This window comes from Ahaetulla prasina, chromosome 2 (genome assembly GCF_028640845.1).
Source record: "Ahaetulla prasina isolate Xishuangbanna chromosome 2, ASM2864084v1, whole genome shotgun sequence".
NCBI classification, from domain to species: Eukaryota; Metazoa; Chordata; class Lepidosauria; order Squamata; family Colubridae; genus Ahaetulla; species Ahaetulla prasina.
In genome coordinates this window covers 149,562,099-149,581,208 of record NC_080540.1, presented here as the reverse complement: position 1 = coordinate 149,581,208, position 19,110 = coordinate 149,562,099, and the positions used below count along the sequence as shown (strand labels likewise).

Below are 19,110 nucleotides of genomic sequence, written 5' to 3'. Positions count from 1 at the left end.
CTCATGTGACATCATCATCAACAACAACAACAAAACTCAAAAGGCTGTGCCATGGAAAACATACTTAGTGTTGTGTAGGTAACATTGCCCTTGTTCTTGGAACTGCAAAAAAAAAAAATGCAACCATGGTTCTCCTTGGTTGCAACATCTTAGCAGGTATGATGGCAATATAACCCCATCTGTAGGTGCTACTGCACATGAATTTGTCTGCCTTAAAGTGAGGAAAAATTCATTTCACCCATCACTTGTCATGACAGAAAATGAATCTGTTTCCTAGCTAGTCCTAAAATTCCTAATTCGTTGCAATACAGCTAGTCTTTGACTTATGCTTAGCCATTTAAAGTTACAATGGATCCCCCTCCTGCAAAAGGTACTTATGACCCAGTTCCAAATTTTTGATGACCCCCGCATGGCCACATCTCATATGCTTGGCAACTGGCCTGCATAGTCACATGGCCGACCCACTTTATGATCGATACAACTGTAATGGGAAGGCTTCCTTATGGTCATAAGTCACAGATACCTGTGAAGTTCCCTGATGATGGGCTCCATTACAAGCCCGAAAACTTGTAATGTAGTAAACCTTTTGTTCCAGTGACTGACTTAGATTGGATCCTGCAGCATTAAACGAATGATTGTAAATTGAGGCTGCCTGCACATAGGAAGAAATTCAAGCAATATGTCCTTATGGTCATAAGTCACAGATAACCTGTGAAGTTCCCTGATGATGGGCTCCATTACAAGCCCGAAAACTTGTAATGTAGTAAGCCTTTTGTTCCAGTGACTGACTTAGATTGGATCCTGCAGCATTAAACGAATGATTGTAAATTGAGGCTGCCTGCACATAGGAAGAAATTCAAGCAATATGTCCTTATGGTCATAAGTCACAGATAACCTGTGAAGTTCCCTGATGATGGGCTCCATTACAAGCCCGAAAACTTGTAATGTAGTAAGCCTTTTGTTCCAGTGACTGACTTAGATTGGATCCTGCAGCATTAAACGAATGATTGTAAATTGAGGCTGCCTGCACATAGGAAGAAATTCAAGCAATATGTCCTTATGGTCAAGCAAAAGTCACTTAGTTTAACTAACTCTTATGAGAGATTATCTCTTCAGTGTCTCTTAAATAATCTGGGTGGAGGGAATACATTAGAGTTGAGGAGGCATTGCAATAGCATTGGAAAACCAGGGGGAAAATTTAAGAGTGGAGGAACAAGAAGGAAGAATACTATGGAGATCAGTGGTCATGAGTAAACAAGGAAAAATGAGAAGAGAACTTCTCTCTCCAAAATATGTTCGCTGGAGAAAGACGTTCCCTGACAAAGGGCTCCAGCGTGTGCCCAAAAGCTTGAAAGAATAAACCTTTGATCCTGGTGACTGATTCAAATTGTATCTTGCAACATTGTCCTGGGACATGTGTATTTACCTTCATTCGCAGTTGTTTAATGGCCCTTCAAAGCTACAGTAGCACTGAAAAAAATGATTTATGGGGTTTTTTTTACCATGCTTGTCACCGATTGTGAGATTAAAATTCAGATGCCTTGGCAAGTGCCATGTCCTGGGGTTATGTGACAACTTTTGCAACCTTCTGACAAGCAAAGTCAAGGTGGAAGTCAGGTTCACTTAAACTACAGTTATTATTAATTTAATAACTGCAGTGATTCACTTAACAATTGTGGCAAGAAAGGTCGTAAAATGGAGCAAAAGTTACTTGTCTATTGCTTAGCAATAGAAATTAGAAATCAATTGTGGTCGTAAGTTGAGGACTACCTTTATACTTCTCAAAGCTTGTTAAGCACCTGTGATTCAGTGAGTAAGTACTATACTGTCCTTGATTACCGATGACTCAATCTCCTGACTCTTCAGAATGTTCCTTCTGCTACTATTTCTAATTTTCTTTTGTTTTTATTGTGTTACTGACCTTATCTATATATCTTATCTATATATAAGAAATTGATTTACAGCTGGGGCAGGGAATATGTTTTGAGGATGTAAGAGAGTGAAAAGAGAGGAGTGTATTCTATGCTTCTTCCAATTCTGGAATATAAACTAAAGTTTCACTGTTTTTTTCTCCTGTCTGCATGGGATACTAATTTTTGTTAACAGCCAATATGGTTATATGGTATTTGCATTATGTATATCACAAATCATTACATTTCAAATAGAATAAATACATTGTTTTTGTTTTTTGTATTTGCTAATAAGACTTTGATAAATGATCAGTCATGACCTTTGAATGGCCCAAATTGTGGTCCAGCACGATGGCAAGTTATGGCCACTTTTTAAAACAGAAGAACAACTAAGCTAGTTAGAAAATAACAGATTTTTATCCAAACAAAAAAGTTTTTCCAGACTAAGCAGTACAGCAAATCAAGATAAAAATATGGATAAGTAAGCTTTTAGTTTTGCAATCAGCCACTGGAATTATATCTCATCATAATATACTTTCATATTTGAGCAACAGACTTCTTATTATTGCACATGAATAATCAAAGTACTTGTGGTTTTTTTAAACTAACATTACCCAACATTTTTTTCATATTTAGAACAATCTTCATTTTTATTTTTAGGTTACTCCAAATTGACATTCTCTTCGTTTTGCAGTCTGAATGGTTTCCAATCCTTCCAAACATAGTTTGTCAATATTCACACTTCATTATAGTACTTTTACAAGTGTGTGAATAAGATGCAAATTATGTGATAGATTTCTGTGATTCTTAAAAAGTGCATAGTTATATCCTCTGTGTCAAGGCAGAAAGCTATAGTTAAACATTTAAATGAGTTCCAAAGGTTAAGTGACTTGTTATCTTTTGCGAAGGTGCAAAAAATACGTTAAACAGATTTGATGAACATTGGTGAATACTCCTGTAATTTTAAGTCTTAAATCGGGATAGATAGGTTTTTTTAATCTGGGCTTTGTACTTTCTATATTTCTTGTTTTTATGTGTGTTGGGTTCAATCATATGCTGCCCAGAGTCATATTCTCTGAGGTGATCAGTTCTACAAATTTGGCTAATAAATAATTATTATGGCTAATAAAATCCAGAGGGCTGAAGGGAAGAGGAGTCCAAAATCCCATATTCTACTCCATCAAAATTGTGAGAAAGACTGTGAGAATAACTGAGATTCTTCTGTTATTAAACTAAAAGTTTTTGAAGATCTTCCTAAAGTTTCCACAAGTTTTTTTTTTAAAGTGGCGTCCATTGAGTTTGCTCCAGAGCTGCATAAACATTCCCAGTTCTTTAACAGAGGACAAGCCTCTTTGTAACACAGTGAGCCTGTCTAAGTTTTACTTGATTTAGAGCAATTAGTGGGAAAGCATTTGCTATTATGTGAGATCATGCAGATTACACAATGGTGCTCTGGGGCCTGAAAAGGATTACCAGTCCTTACTATAAACAGGTCGTTCAGATCCCCCAAACCCCAAAGGATGTTAACAATACTTCTGATGCTTAAAGGTTCTTACATAGATGGTTTATTTCTCTCTTCTGCCCATGATCAGATGAGTCTTACCACAATCCAGATTTCTGCACTTGTGGGAGAGGAGAAATGGCGGGCTTGGCATGTGATCAGAACCACAACAAAGAAAGAGTCTAATTAAGTGGCTGTGACACAGCCTTCTACTTTTGCCTTCAGATGGTTGATCAAAAGCCAGGTAGACAGACGTATGGTAAACATTTTGTTTGGTCTGCTGCTCTTAGTAGCAAAATTATGGCATTGGATTTCCCCACAGGAAAATTCCATTCCTCAAGTCAAAATTCATAAGCAGGGGTCTGGTTATCTAGTTTTCATCCCACCAGCTAAAACAGCCAGCTTCGTTTTGTAACGAATGCTTCTGTTCTGAAAGGGCATCTTATGGCATTTACTCAGCCAGTGCTCAAAGCAGCCCACACCTCACCCCATTTTGCAAACATCAAGAAAAGACCTTGAGAAACCATAGAGCATTGGTTCTCAACCTTTATAGTGCTGCGACCCCTTTAATACAATTCCCCACGATGTGGCAACCCCAACCGAAGGGGGAAAAAAGCGGCAAACTGTTTTTTTAAATTTATCGCGCCTGAAGCCGTATTGGCTAGCGATCTGAACTGCTTGCGATTGCCTTGAGGACGGAGGCATTAAAGCGGAGACTCCTCCCCTATTAAATTTATCGTGCCTGAAGCCAGATTAGGCTAGCGATTGGGAGTGATTGCAGCTGGCTTGAGAGGGAGACATCAGAGCAAAGATTTCTCTCTTTTTTAATTCATCGCGCCTGAAGCCGAATTTGGCTAGCGATTTGAAGAGCCTGCAGCTGGCTTGTGGAGTCAACTATTGGAGCGCGATTCTTTGACTCGCAAGTATACTTCCCATATTTCCGATGGTCTTAGGCGACCCCTGGCAAATCGTCATTCGACCCCCAACGGGGTCGTGACCCACAGGTTGAGAACCGCTGCCATAGAGGAAGGGAGAGTGCTTCCCCCCACCTACATTTAAGGGAACTCCGCTGCTTCCCACTTTACAAAAGAAACTCAAGAAGCTGAATCTGGATCCATCCCCATGACAGACTACAGGACACTTCACCTAGGCAAGCTGTAGTCACCTGTAGCTTAGCTTCAAGGAAGGTCTGAGTGCTGTACAAGGAAAAGTAAACACAGCTGAACATCTATGTTTGATAGATAAACATCCTGAAGACAAGTTTGATTCCTGATGACTCTATGGAAACAACAATCAAGTTTCTTGGCAACAATATGGAAACTGTTTGGAGATTGCCTTCTTCCAACAACCAACACAGAGTTCCAAGTCCTAACCAGGCACTGATTCTACTATATAGACAAGGTCAATCTGGTGATACCATCCAATATCATGCGTGTTTTAGTTTTTCCCAACTATATATAGCCAAGTTGCTTAAAGGATAGGAATTTAAATTCCAAACTTATGATGATTTTTAACTCCATACAAACAAGATGATACGAAGCCTCCAAATGCTTTTGATCTGGGTTAACTTATTCACACAGGCTACTACAATCATAACTGTAACAGTGCATGCACATAAACCAATTTCAAACTGCGTATGGATGGACATGTTTTCACCGAAAAAATCAATGTTATAAAAACAAATACACAAACCCTGGGCAAAGGGAGGAATAAAAATGGCAGCCTCAACAATGGAGCCAACTAAACATGTTTCCTGGGAGCCCCAGGCCTGATAACATAACCAGATCTTGAAGGGCTTCCGGTATGTGAAAAAGGATGGAGCCAGTCTAATTTTGAGCAGAAGAATGTTCCATAAGATGGTCACTCTGGAATTGGGGGACAACCTCCCCCCAAATGTAGATCCCGCAGTGTGCCCTCTCTGCTAGATCGAATCAGGTGGACTAATGGGATCAGGGAGAGGTAGTCCCTCAAATAGCCCAGTGCCATGGTATGAAGAGCTTTAAAGGCTAAAATTAGCATCTTGAATTGGATCTGGAAGCCAGTTGGCAACCAATACAGCTTGCTAGATTACCTCATCATCAAAAAGACATTTTTTAAATTTAATTTTATTTATTGATATCCCACCTTTTATTATTTTTACAGATAACTCAAGGTGGCAAACATACCCAATACACCTTCCTCCTATTTAGATACCATGTTTATATGTGGACAGTTAGACAAAGTGATATACCGTATATACTCGAGTATAAGCCGAGTTTTTCAGCACATTTTTTGTGCTGAAAAACGTCCCCTCGGCTTATACTCGGGTCTATACGGCTTATACTCAAGTTTTTTTTTTAAGCCCTCGGCTTATACTCGAGTATATACGGCTTATACTCGAGTTTTTTCTTTTTTCACATTTTACGGACTGAAGCCCTGCCGGTGCAGTGAGAGGGCGGGCGGGGAGCCGCCAGCCTTCTCAGCTGAGGGAGGGAGGGTTTCCCCAACCGGTAGGTGCCTCATTTCCCACCCTCGGCTTATACTCGAGTCCCCAGTTTACCCCAGTTTTTGGGGTAAAATTGGGGACCTCGGCTTATACTCGGATCGGCTTATATTCGAGTATATACGGTAATCATCATGTTCTGTCTCATGCATACTTTGATATGTCTTTCCACATATTTAGGCGTTTTAAATCAAGTCTCTCTCAATGCCTTCTTTATACTCTAGGACTTGCCATGTCCTTGCCTTGCAGCAGGTGAATGGTGTTGATTGTAGTTCTTCAACCTTGAGGTTTCTCAAGGAAAAGAAAGAATGCATTGCTTTATCCATTCTTTTGCATAGCACCAAACAAGGTGTTTCAAAGTGAATTTCCTAGTGATTTATAAAATCAAACAAGTCTTTTTTCTTCCTTCCATTTATCTTATATTTGGCGAGTGAGTACAAAGGATACAGGATATATTTTGAAACAAATTGCGCTTTTCTTTTAGTTAAATAAGCAATTAAAAGAAAAACAACCTCTGAAAACAGAGCTAGCTTAACAGGCATAATGGACATAGCAGAAAATTGATTCCATCATTGTGAAGCTTTTCAGCACAACTATAGGTACCGTCTTTGATTTATATTTTAAATGTATTATTTTTTCACATGAATTAAGAAAAGTTCATTGGTAATCTACTCCAGCTACTTCTTAGGACTATCCATCCACTAGCAAAGAAATTGTGGCCCTATAGCAGAGGTGTCAAACTAAAGACCCGAGGTCTGGATCCTGCCCATGGGGTGCTTAGATCTGGCCAGTGGGGCCACCCAGGAAACGGAGAAGGACTGACTTGGGGTGCCTCTGCCAGTGAAAACGGAGCTGTGGGGGGCACACGCAGCCCTCACAGGCTGTGTTTTCACTGGCAGAGGGTTGCTGGAGGCTGTTGCCGCTGAAAACGGCGCTCAGAAGCCTGTTTTCACTGGCAGAGCGCTCGGGCCATCATAGACGCCCCCAGCTTGAGTGACATCAAGCTGACCACGCCCACCCCAGCCCTCTGAGGTCAAACACAACCCTGATGCGGCCTCAATGAAATCAAGTTTGACAGCCCTGCCCTATAGAATGCTATGAACAACCGCAAAAATTTTACAAGTCCTGCAGATTTTATTCTGCTACTCTATTACCATATTTTCTCTCACTCCGAACAGCATTCTTGTCGTCATCTTGATTCTTTTTACTCTTTGTCAAGACCAGGTGGGATCCTCCTACCCACTTTTTCTTTCTTTTCTCTTTCACTTCTTTCATCCCATTATCACTGAATGTTAATTCTCTTTGATCCTCCTTGCTTTGTGCATTTTTCTGTGTACATTTTTCTACATATTAGATGCAGATTTTTTTAATTCTTCCTTTACGGTCTTACCCTGTTAACATTGTTAACAATTTTTTGGCCTTCCTCCTTGCTGGCTTTAAGTTACCTCTGCGTTCAGTTTAGAGTCTTTTTGCCTTGCTTTAGAAAGCTCTTCAATCTTTGCTGCCTATTCTCCCTTGCCAATATTCAGGGCAAGTTCTGCTGAGGCTTGATCTGCCTAGCGTATTGGATATTTTTAGGATTGCAGTGGGAAGATAGTTCTGTGCTGTAATGGCTGCTTTGTACCTTAGGCATTTTTCACAACTGTTACTAAGGTTACTTCTTGCTGGAGAAAAAAGATCTACAGGTTTAGCGTAGGTGGGAAAGAAAAAAGTATGGATTTTTTCCCTCCATTTTCAGCTTACTATGTACAGAGCAATGGCATATTCAACTCTATGCTGAAAGTTAAGTAGTTGTCCCAAATGCACCAGTATATATCAGAGCTGGAGAATCTGCGGCTACTCAGATGCCAGTGAATTTATTTCTCAGCAGCTCCAGTGCATGGCCAATCATGAGATAAACTGGAGATATAATTCAGCAGCATCTGAATTAGATCCCCTATCCTTAACTGAGATTAGGGTATTTATTGGTTTGGTTTAGAAAATATTTGCACCATTTTCAAATGGGAAAGGTGGGGTTGAAAGGTATGCATAGATTGGTCAATGAACCTATATACCTTAACAGAATTTTTTAAAAAAACTTTATGTATTCCCATGAGCCATGAGAGAATATGGAATATTTTCTTAATGGAAAAGAAATATTTTAAGAGGCTGATATCCTTCTTATCATTGTTCTAAATCTAATGTACCCTGTTTCCCCCAAAATAAGACCTCCCCTGATAATAAGCCCAATCGGGCTTTTGAGCGCATGGCAATAAAGCCAAGCACTTATTTCAGGGTTCAAAAAAATATAAGGGTCTTATTTTCAGGGAAACACAGTATAAATGCATGTTAGGAAACCTGATTAAAAAAAGTAATTCTAATTCAGATGTTCTTTTCTTCTTCTTTTAAAAAAATAATTAACTGATGCATTGTCATCAGGTACAGAGATATTATTCTGGATCTGCACGAAGTGTTCTTTCCTTATGTGTAATAAGTATGCCATGCTTCTTTTTTCCTGAGTGGGGGAATGGTTGGTACAATCTTATCTAATTCCACTTATTAATAAACAAAACAGTATTGCCAGTTCGATTTTATTTGGAATTTTCTTTTCCCTGAACTAAGTGCAGGATACAAACATAAATTAGCTTAGAAACAAAAAGCGTTAGCTTTCTTTTAGGAGTAGGTACAGAACTGAGAGGTAAAATGTATGATTTATAAGAAGGTGCGTGAAATATAAAAACATTATTTCAAAACTTGGGAGAAAACACTCAGAATGCTGCTTTGGAACGTTCTGAATTGGCAGAGTTTTAATGGAATGTAACTGAACACCTTGAATGTTCTGAAATCTTTAAAAGAATGCCCTTGTTCTTTGTTTTTTACCTTAAGGCCACAGAAACAGGTTGTGATGTAAGCAATTGTTACTTACTGGTTGAACTACAGAGAAGCCGATCCATTTTTGTTTTTAATGAAAATGTTTTTTTAAAAAAAATTCATAGAAAACAAAGCAAATTTTTAAGCACAATCCACCCCCCCCACTTTATTCTGTATGCACAGACGACCACAAAAGCCTAGGAAACAGCAAGCCCCAGTATGATTCATTTCAGCAGAGCCCATAAACACGGTAACAAAAATACACTTGTCAGGTTGTTTGCTTGAAGCTTCTTTTTCTTCCTAATACACAGTTATAGAATATATGTCTGCATTTAGCAGTTTGACAGCAGCACTTAGCAAGCTAAGGTATGAAACCCCCAAAGTGTGAACAAAGTCCACACGCCAAAGCTTTGACAATAAAACAAAAGCCATATAGTCTCTGCATTTTATAACTTAGAGCCTACAGATTTCAGAAGCATTATTACGAATGTTTGTGTAATGTGTACAGAACACATATTCCATTGTCTAACAGCTATTTTGCTAACACGTTCTTCAAGCAAAGAAAATGATGCCTGCATACATGGATACCATCAGACGGAGCACCCAGAAATCAAACTGACAATATGACTTATAACAAGGAGTGGAAGAGCTCCATTTTAACAACATAGATACGGCAACCACAGGTTGATTGTGGAATACATAATGTGCAAGTCCCAAATTGAACTACAATGGAAGAAAATAATTACTCAGTGTCCACAATATGGTCTTGAACACACACCATTTTCAAAGAGAAGATCAGGAATTACTTTGAAGTATTGACTCTTATTGATGCGGAATGCAAGAAAATAGGGAATAAAAAAATTGTTAGCAATGAAAGCGAAAACAAACTGCCAATGGCCAAAAAATCAAAAAAACCAAATTGGATGTTAAAACAACAGATGGTGGAAATTGCCAGGAAGAGAAGAGAAGCCAAAGCTAAGAAAATAGCAATAGCCCTTAGACTTATATACCGCTTTGCAGTGCTTTTACAGCCCTCTCTAAGCGGTTTACAGAGTCAGCAACATTGCCCCCAACAATCTGGGTCCTCATTTTACTGTCCTCGGAAGGATGGAAGGCTGAGTTAACCTTGAGCCACTCAGAATTGAACTCTTGAAGTGAACAGTGACTCAGGTTGACTCAGCCTTCCATCCTTTATAAGGTAGGTAAAATGAGGACCCAGATTGTTGGGGGGGCAATAAGTTGACTTTGTAAATATATACAAATAGAATGAGACTATTGCCTTATATACTGTAAGCCGCCCTGAGTCTTCGGAGAAGGGCGGGATATAAATGTAAATAAAAACAACAACAACAAAAAACAGTGAGTTAGCCCTGTGGCGCTGCATTCTAACCTCTGGCCACTATGGCCCTATACAATTAAAGAATTTTGGGAGGACTCAACCAACTATTTCAGAGAGCTGCTTATAGCGCAATAGTATCACCAATCTCTTTCCACTTATGACTGTATGACTATAACTTTGTTGCTGGCAATCCTTATGATTTATATTGATATATTGACCATCATTTGTGTTGTAAATGTTGTACCTTGATGAAGGTATCTTTTCTTTTATGTACACTGAGAGCATATGCACCAAGACAAATTCCTTGTGTGTCCAATCACACTTGGCCAATAAAAAATTCTATTCTATTCTATTATATAACAATATCAGTAAAGATACCAATGATGGAAACAAACATAGGAAAACAAGACTTCCAAAATTCAGGAGGAGATTCCAATCTCAGATTAGTATGCTAAAGGATGTCAATGGATCTGATTCATAGGATCAATTATAGATGGAAGATGTATATTGAAATTCTGTAGAGTAAATATACCAACATGCAAGACACCTTAAAGGATATTCATTTTTTTTACTGTATTAATGTAGGAGGAGAGCCGTATTAATCTATGGTGCCAAAAAGCCAGAAGAAGTCTGGGGGCAGCCTTCTCTGATTAACAAACTAAGATATGTTTTTCCCCCTTATTGCTTTGGTGATGGATCTCACCTGTCTTTGTCAGGGTCATCTTCCTTATTCTCTATAGATTGGTTAGATTGGAAAGAGATGAGTGTTTTAAAACTGGAGGAAGTAACATCAGTAACTTGCAGTATGCTGAATACACTACTCTGATAAAAAATTGATTGTATTTTCAGTGCCACAGTCAAGGAATTATTGACTCTGGTTAAATGAAAATAGCAACATAGCCTAAGCCAGCAAAGATGCAGCTTATTATGTGAGCAAGAATGAGTAGCAATGTGCTATGACACATATATTTTTCTCCTGATAAACTATGCAGATATATATACTGAGGGAAGCTGTATTGGAAAAAGATGAGCATAACCAGAGGAAGAATCATCAGTGCGCCAATGACACTACTGTGCTAGCCAAAAATGCAAATATTTCTGCAAGGGCGAATAATGAAAGTCAAAGAGCATGGGGAAAGAAATAGGACTATGATTAACTATAAAGAAGACCAAAAGTGCAACAGATCCAGCAACCGGCCTCAGAATTAACAATGAAGACATTGTAGTGATGGACAGTGTTTTCATTTGAGGATTAATTATCAATTGTTGAGGAACCAGCAGTCAAGAGTTGTGCTACAGGAGAGCGCTTGGTAGGTACAAGGCAATGTAGGCCTTGTAAAAGATACCGAGATGCTGTGATGTGTCTCTAATTAAAATGTAGGCAGTGATAAACTGGTCCCCTGAACAAGCTATGCTAGAAAACATTTTTTAAAAAAACAACCCCAAGCACTGTGACTCTTAGATTGTTTGAATAGCACCACTCAAAATGGTCCTCTATAGCCTAGACTAGAGCTTGGAATAACACAAGTGTTTTGGAATAAAATTCTTGGAACATGGGTGTTTTGGTCAGAGCTTGAAATATTAGGAAACGTGTCTTAAGCTTGAGATGTTTTATAGCAGGGGCCTCCAACCTTGGTCCCTTTAAGACTTGTAGACTTCAACTCTGGGAGTTGAAGTCCACAAGTCTTAAAGGGACCAAGGTTGGAGGCCCTTGTTTTACAGGGTCTGCTGAGCCTGGGCCTAAAATTAATATTTGTCTGCAGGACCATGTGTATTGAGGCTGTGGGCTAGGCTGAAAATTTGGGGAAATCCTGATTTCCTGAGGCTTGCTTTCTTACTGCCACCAAGAAAACTACCAAGAGGTAGCTCAGGGAGTTATCAGGAGTCAAGCTTGACTTGAGGAAGACTTAAACTTTTAGATCAGAAAAGTTTCCAGGTTCAATCCCAGATATTTCCCAAACTTTTTTTTTTTTAATCATTCTTTGAAACTGGAAAATACTGCCTACTGCAGAAGAAAGAGGGATTCCTGATACAAAGTAAAACAAGTTTCTAAAATAATTCAGCTGCAACTATCTGGAAATTCAAAGGAAAAGTGAGAAAGGAGAATGTGTTGATAGATCCAACTATTCTTTTTATGATAGGAGATTTTAGCTCTTACAACGTTTGCTTTGCTTTCTGTCTTGCCACAGATTATCAATGCTGGGAGAACACTTGTGGTTGGGGGTGAGAGGAAGTGGGGCAGGAGTTCCCCTTGGACGAAACCCAATAGACACTTGCTTTCTTAGACATTATGTAAAATCTATCTGAACTTCCAACCACCCAAGTTCTTTATTAGATCATGAGGATGATTTGATCCAACAATGACATCTATTAATTTGGTTTTACAGAACAGTTCTCTACAAGAACTGGAAACACACAAAAACAGGGGGGGGAATGAGAATTTTGGAATGGTAAGTTGCAGTTGCATGTCACACAATGTTAGTACATTATCAAAGGGCGGAGTTGTTCTAAGAAAATATCAGAAGGCTCTGAGATCCATGTAGAGTTTAATAATGAAGACATCGCTGTGCATTTGTCAGAGCTCGGGATAGTTGTACGTTGAACGGAGGACCCTTGTAAAAAAAATGTACCCATTAAAATAAAACAAAAAAGCACATATATTTGGCTAGGTATACTTTCCATTCCGTTGTTTAGAACAATATTGTAGGTACTGCTACTGCATCCTATAAATACTAAATGACCTATTTAACCTGAATATAAGCTGCCCGGTCTTTTTTTTTTCCCCCAATGCCATGTAAGGATTTTTTTTTCCTGATTTGAGATTCCTTTAGTTTATTCAAAGAAACCTGCTCCAATAACTGCTTTGAATGGCAACTTGCATGTTAAACAGTCTCCTCCTCCCACTCCCTCATCAAAAGAACAGGTAGGGCAAATGCAAACATTCCCATGGTTCCTGATCTATTTCCGGATTCCAGATCACTCCTGTTTTGGCTTTTCTCTCTCCGGCACCAGAAACTCATAGTATGTCTCAGTCTAAAAGTGCTAAGAGGAATACAAAGCCACTTTTCATTTTTTGCCCTCTGCCCCACATATTTCCTCTATGAAAGCAAAGAGATTTCAGGATACCGCTGAAAAAGAGTACGGTAATACAGTGGATTTGTTTGTCGTCTGTCTTTTCTAGTATCTGGAATTGAAAGTAGGTAATCCTGGATTTACGATCCATCCAAAGTTCTGACAGACCTACCTGAGGAGGGTACTTGTGATCTGGATTTGAAGTTACAGCAGTTGGGGGTTGTGTAACTGTACGGTGTATAGTTGTGTAGCTGTACTTTGGTCATTAGCTTTGGATGCTTGGCAACCGGGCTGCATTTACAACCATTTGCAACATCCTGCGGTCACATGACTGAGTTTTACGATGGTTTTGTCAAAAACTGGCATTTATTTTCTGTTTTCAGCTAAGCCATTGGTTTGCTTAATGACCACAGCATTTGTTTAACGACCACAGCAGCAGCTTTACAATTGTTGCATTCACGTAATGACTGCTGCAATGAAGATTGTAAAAACAGGTTAGTCTCATGACATTGTATGACCATCGCAAGTTATGACCATGATGGCAGGCTCCATTACAGTCGTAACTTGAGAACTACCTGAATAGTAATATATCCTTAGTGGAGATTTGTAACATTTTGCATTATTTTTTCATCTTGAAGTGAATTAAGAGGCAAGGTATTAAGAATTATAAATATCATTTATAAGAGACCAGTATATAATCTACTGCAATATTTTTCAAACATGGCAATCTCAAAATGTGCAGACTTCAGCTCCCAGAATCCCCCAATTCCCCATAATTCCCTGAACTCCTTAATTGCTGACTGGGGGAATTCTTGGAGTTGAAGTCCACACATCTTAATATTGCCAAGTTTGAAAAATCTACTAAGAGAATATTGAAGTGTGTGTATAACTTCATCCTAATTTTTTGAAAGTTTAGTCTATTTTGTTTTTTGTTTTTATTTCTTACAGCTTTAGGCAGCATTTCTCAAAAAAGAAACCGACTGTGATCCTAGCAATAGCAAATGTTATTTTAGAAAGTGAAAAAAATTTTATCCGGGCTTGTGGCAGCATAAGATGTCTTCCAATTTCTAATCTATTAGAAATGTAAAAGAATTCTGTGAGAGGTTTCCTGCGCTAAAATTCTGTGCCGGCTGGCTTAGTTATGAGCTACCATTTGAAATGTCCTGTGGTGTGCTGAACCTCAGGGATATTGTAGGAAATTGCAATATGGGAGCAGAAAGCTTGGTGACCCAGTATAGGAGGGCCTCTCTAGATCAGGGGTCTCCAAACTTAGCAACTTTACGACTTGTGGACTTCAACTCCCAGAATTCTCCAGCTGGCTATGCTGGCAAAGCTCCAGTATAGTTGGTTGAAGAATTCTGGGAGTTGAAGTCCACAAGTCTTAAAGTTCCCAAGATTGGAGACCCCTGATCTAGATGACAGTCTCATCTTAAGAAGAAGGGAAACCTTCTCCTTTTCCAATCTGGGCCCAGGGCTAGGATCCTTTGATTTTATTTTTCCTCTTGACAACAAACAGGAGACTGCCAAGAATCAGAACATTTGTCTTATCTTTTCCTATATGCATACAAACTCTCTTCTCTCTTTAATTGCTTGACTATGTATGATCAAGTTGGTGTTGGTTTGTTAACAATTACATAGATTTTTTCCCCCAAATCAATCTGTAACTAACCTGGTTTTTCAGGTCTTTCAATGGTGCATTCATCACCACAGTAACTGTATCTCTCCGTCTTGTTGCTTGTCATCTTCCTCTTCTCTTTCTTTCACAATTCTTATTATTACAGTTTTCTTCAAAGTGTTAGGTCTTCACGTATATCCAGAATAGGATAATTTGAGCCTGGCCATTTTCTGCTTCAAGTAAACAGTGTTTATTTGTGTGAGGATACATTTCTCTGTTTCCTTGGTTATATGCGTTATTCTCAGGTGTCTCCAATAACAAAGTTCAAAAGCACGAATAGTCTTAGCATATCTGGTACTTGCAAGTTCCTCTCCTGAGCTTTCGCAAGTGGAGTGCTCAAGTGTAGCAAACACACATCAGTTGCTCCTTCATCTGTGAACTGAACACAGTGGTGCAGAGAATTGCCAGAATATTTAAGGCACCAGGCTGGAAACTGGGATATTGGGAGTTCTAGGTCCACTTTAGGGGCAAAATCAGTTTGGTGATCTTGCCCCCCCCCTCCTCCCCGCTCTTCCTCTCTCTTTCTCTCTCTCCCTCCCTCCCCGCCCCACTTAGGAAGGAGACAAGGGCAAATTGCTTTCAAAAATACTTGCTAGTCAAGGCAGTTGCCAGGAGTCAACATGGACTTGAAGGCACACTGTTTTATGCCTTTCCCAATGTAATTAGTGTATATCCAGAGCCTTTTAAAATAGGGGTTAGATGCCCCGGGTTACACCTGTAGCACTAGCACAGCACTTAAACCTATATATCGCTTCATAGTGCTTTACAGCCCTCTCAAAATGGTTTTACAGAGTCAGCACATTGCCGTCAACGATCTGGGTCCTCATTTTACCAATTTCAGAAGGATGGAAGCTTTAGTCAACTTTGAGCCTCTCAGAATCGAACTCCTGGAGTGAGCAGTGAGTTAGCCTATAATACTGCATTCTAACAAGGGCTTAAGTATTACACTTAGTCCAAGGAAACCAAGAGTTGAGCCCAGCACCTAGCTATGGAATCCACTGGGTAGCTCAAACTGTCTCACAGGATTTTTGTGAGAATGATAAGATGAGGAGAGCCCCCACTGTTTGCACACCCTGAGGAAGAATGCAATCGATATAATAAGTAATTGCAACAGCTCTCACTCCCAAGTATCTGGCTGAAGTCACACATCATGCTTAGTTGGGATTAATCATGGTTCTCTAAGCAAGCACTAATGCCTTTTTGTTAAAAAAAATATTATTTTCTGTACTTTTCCAGTGCTACATTATTTTAAGGTGTGACATTTGGAACAGTATATTTCGGTACATATCAGTTTCCTAATGATTCTATTGCATCTATCTACCCAGCCCATTAGAGCAAGAAGGCAGGATATGTTGCAGGACAATCTATTATTTATTTTTTATTTAGCATATGATGAGTACATTACAAAGAAGTAACTATCCAACTATCAAGGAAGTAGGTAAATTTGGTAGGACTTATAAAAAGGGTTTCCAGTGCGGTGGCTCCCTCCCTTCGAAACATCATTCCCCCAGAGATGAGATTGGCCTCCAGTTTTTCGTGTTTCTACAGAAAAGGCAGACCTGATTTTGTCAGTGAACTTGGGGACCCCCTACGGTGCTGATCAAGTGGCTTATCTGATTGTGTTGCCATTACGACAAAATGGGGGAGTTTATTGGGGTGTGTGTTAAAACTGGATTTTTAACTTTGGATGTTTACGTAATAATAAATTGATTTACACAAAATGTTCCAGTATTAGTAATTTTATTTGCAATTCCTTTCCAATAATTCCCACAGTAGACTTCTTATCTTTACAGCATCCCACACTTGATCAGAATTTTTTATTGAGTTTCCAGTACCTCCAACAATGTGACTTGATCATCAGTACAGATAAGAACTATTAGCATTAAATTCTATTCTACATGCCCAGATGTGTATTGTATAATTTTATGTTATTGGATACTAAATGCAATTGCTGATTTAATATCCATTCTCTTGGATAGCACATTTTGGAGTTCTCTTCTTTAATAATCCTGAAATTTGCTGTTTTAGGATAATCAGGCCATTTCATTACTAATTCTAGTTCTGTGTTTCTCAACCTTGACAACTTGAAGAGATGTGAACTTTAGTTTCCCGAATTCTAGCTAGCATACTGGCTGGGGAATTCTGAGAACTGAAGTCCACTTATCTTGACTTATCCACTTATAAGTAAAGTCCATTTACTTATCCTCTTTTACGACATTTCCATTTCTAGTGGTTCAATCATAATTACCTTTTTCTCTCTTGGGTCTTAGCCTGATTCATGATATGCACTTACCAATCTTTGTTAAAATTTATTTTGTTGTCTTCTGTTTCCTCTAAGCAACTTAGGGCTGTTCATCAAAATTTCTCACAAAGAAGAAGAGTAAATTATGTTAAGGATCTGCTTCTTCCTTGATTACTAGGAGAGGAATAATCCAATGTTGATTTGACCAAAAATCCCCAAACCATAATCCTTCTCAGAGTATATGATTAACATTTGGGATTCATTGCCCCTGGTTACTTACTTGGATGACTTAACCCAGGACTGGAGAAATTTATGGAGGCCAATTCTGTCAAGGGCTGATAGTCTTGAAAATTCTATATTACCACTAGATTGGAGAAAGTGTGCCTCCAGATACTAGTTACAGAGGGGAAATTGGAGGAGATAAGTATGTCTGCAACTCCTTTTTTTTTAAATGAAGATTTTAATTTTTTTTACATTTAAGGAATAAAGTAACTGCATGTAAGAAAAAAAAAGAAAACGAATAAGGCCATAATGGAAGGAAAACGAATACTATACTTACCATAAATAAGTATAAAATTTACAATTGTCATAAATTTTAAAAATCATTATTAAATAATTAAATATAAAACTAGACTCCTCATCTTTACACATTGAAAAACACTACAAAATTCTGATCATTAATATTTGTATGGATGTCACCACTATTTATTTATTATTTATTTATTTATCATAAATTATTTTATGATAAATAAATTATTAATAAATTAATAAATAAAATAAATTATTTTATTATTTATTTATTATTACCTAAAATAAAATCTATACCGCCCAGAGTTCCTTTGTGAAGGAGATGGGGAAGTTCTTAAATATGATGAAGCGGATAAACAAAATGTGCATCTTATAAAAAAGAACAATGAAAAATAAATAGGAAAAACAATAGATAAAAACAATATAAACTTCCAGATTCCCTCACATTGTACCCAACTGGAGATTACCTGTATTTATAAACATTAAAATTGCTTCCGATTACTATTTTCCATCAAACATCTCCCCTTTAAAAACTATACTGCACTTGGTATGTCTTTTTGGGGGGAAGCGTCTCAGAAACATCTGGTCGGCCACTGTGAAAAACTAAGATGGCCTATGGTATGAACCAGAAAGGCTTTTCTTATGTTCTTGTGTATTTCTTTTTTATTGCCTTGCTCACATAAACCCTTTTCCTCCCTTAAGAGCTTGATATTTTTTCTTACAATTCTATCAACTTCTAGGATTGGCAGTGTTTTTTCTAATCTTTGGCATACGTTTGAACCTGAATAAAAATGTGTTTATTCCTTCAACCAGTTTTGCTTATTTTAATGTTTTAGATGTGACCTCACATTAATGGTTTTGTTGATAGTCTGCCTGGGAAATGGGCAGATAAGAACTTGCTGTCAAGCAGTTTGTTGCAGTCTGTTTTGAAACTTAAATACAAGCGATGCTCATTTTATCGTGTTTAACTTGTGTGGGAAATCCACTAGGACTTAAGTGCATTCTGAAGCATATGAAATCTGAAATGAAAAACTTTTAATAGTAAGATTAGATCGATGTAGATTTATGTAGACACACAAACACAAATACACACAATGCACTTACAGATAGTCCTTGTTTAATGACTGCCTTGGATAGCGATTATTTGCATTTATAATAAGTGATGAAAAGTAACTTTGCAATCAATCCCCACATTTACGACTTTTGCAGACATGCAAAGCAAAGCTGAAGTAAGATTGTAAGAACAGCCAGGATTTCACTTAGTGGCTGCTTCGCTTAACAACTGAATTGTTGGACCCAAATGTGTTCACTTAACAAGGACTGCCTATAGTAGTGGCCAAAATTGTGGAAACCTTTTGGGAAAAGTGCATTTTCTAAAATTAGCTAATAACACCACTTTTTTTGGAGTAGTACCATAAAATTATATATCAATGGAAAGATAATTTAATCAAGAATGCAATGCAATAACTTTTATGAAGGATTTGCTATTAGAATAGCAGTTACAGTATAAA

The 19,110-nt window shown here is 38.2% G+C and overlaps 1 protein-coding gene across 4 annotated transcripts in view; it reads left to right on the top strand.

Annotated features, from left to right (window-relative positions):
• RAB11FIP4 (RAB11 family interacting protein 4) overlaps positions 1-19,110 on the top strand; it is a 213,138-nt gene that overhangs the window by 166,910 nt on the left and 27,118 nt on the right. Inside the window, exon 1 of one of the 4 annotated variants that reach the window (XM_058173108.1) lies at positions 13,089-13,220. The exons of the other annotated variants lie outside the window; for them this stretch is intronic. The gene's annotated coding sequence lies outside the window, so the exon portion shown is untranslated. Of the gene's footprint in view, positions 1-13,088; positions 13,221-19,110 lie in introns of those variants that run through there. 4 annotated transcript variants of the gene reach the window in all.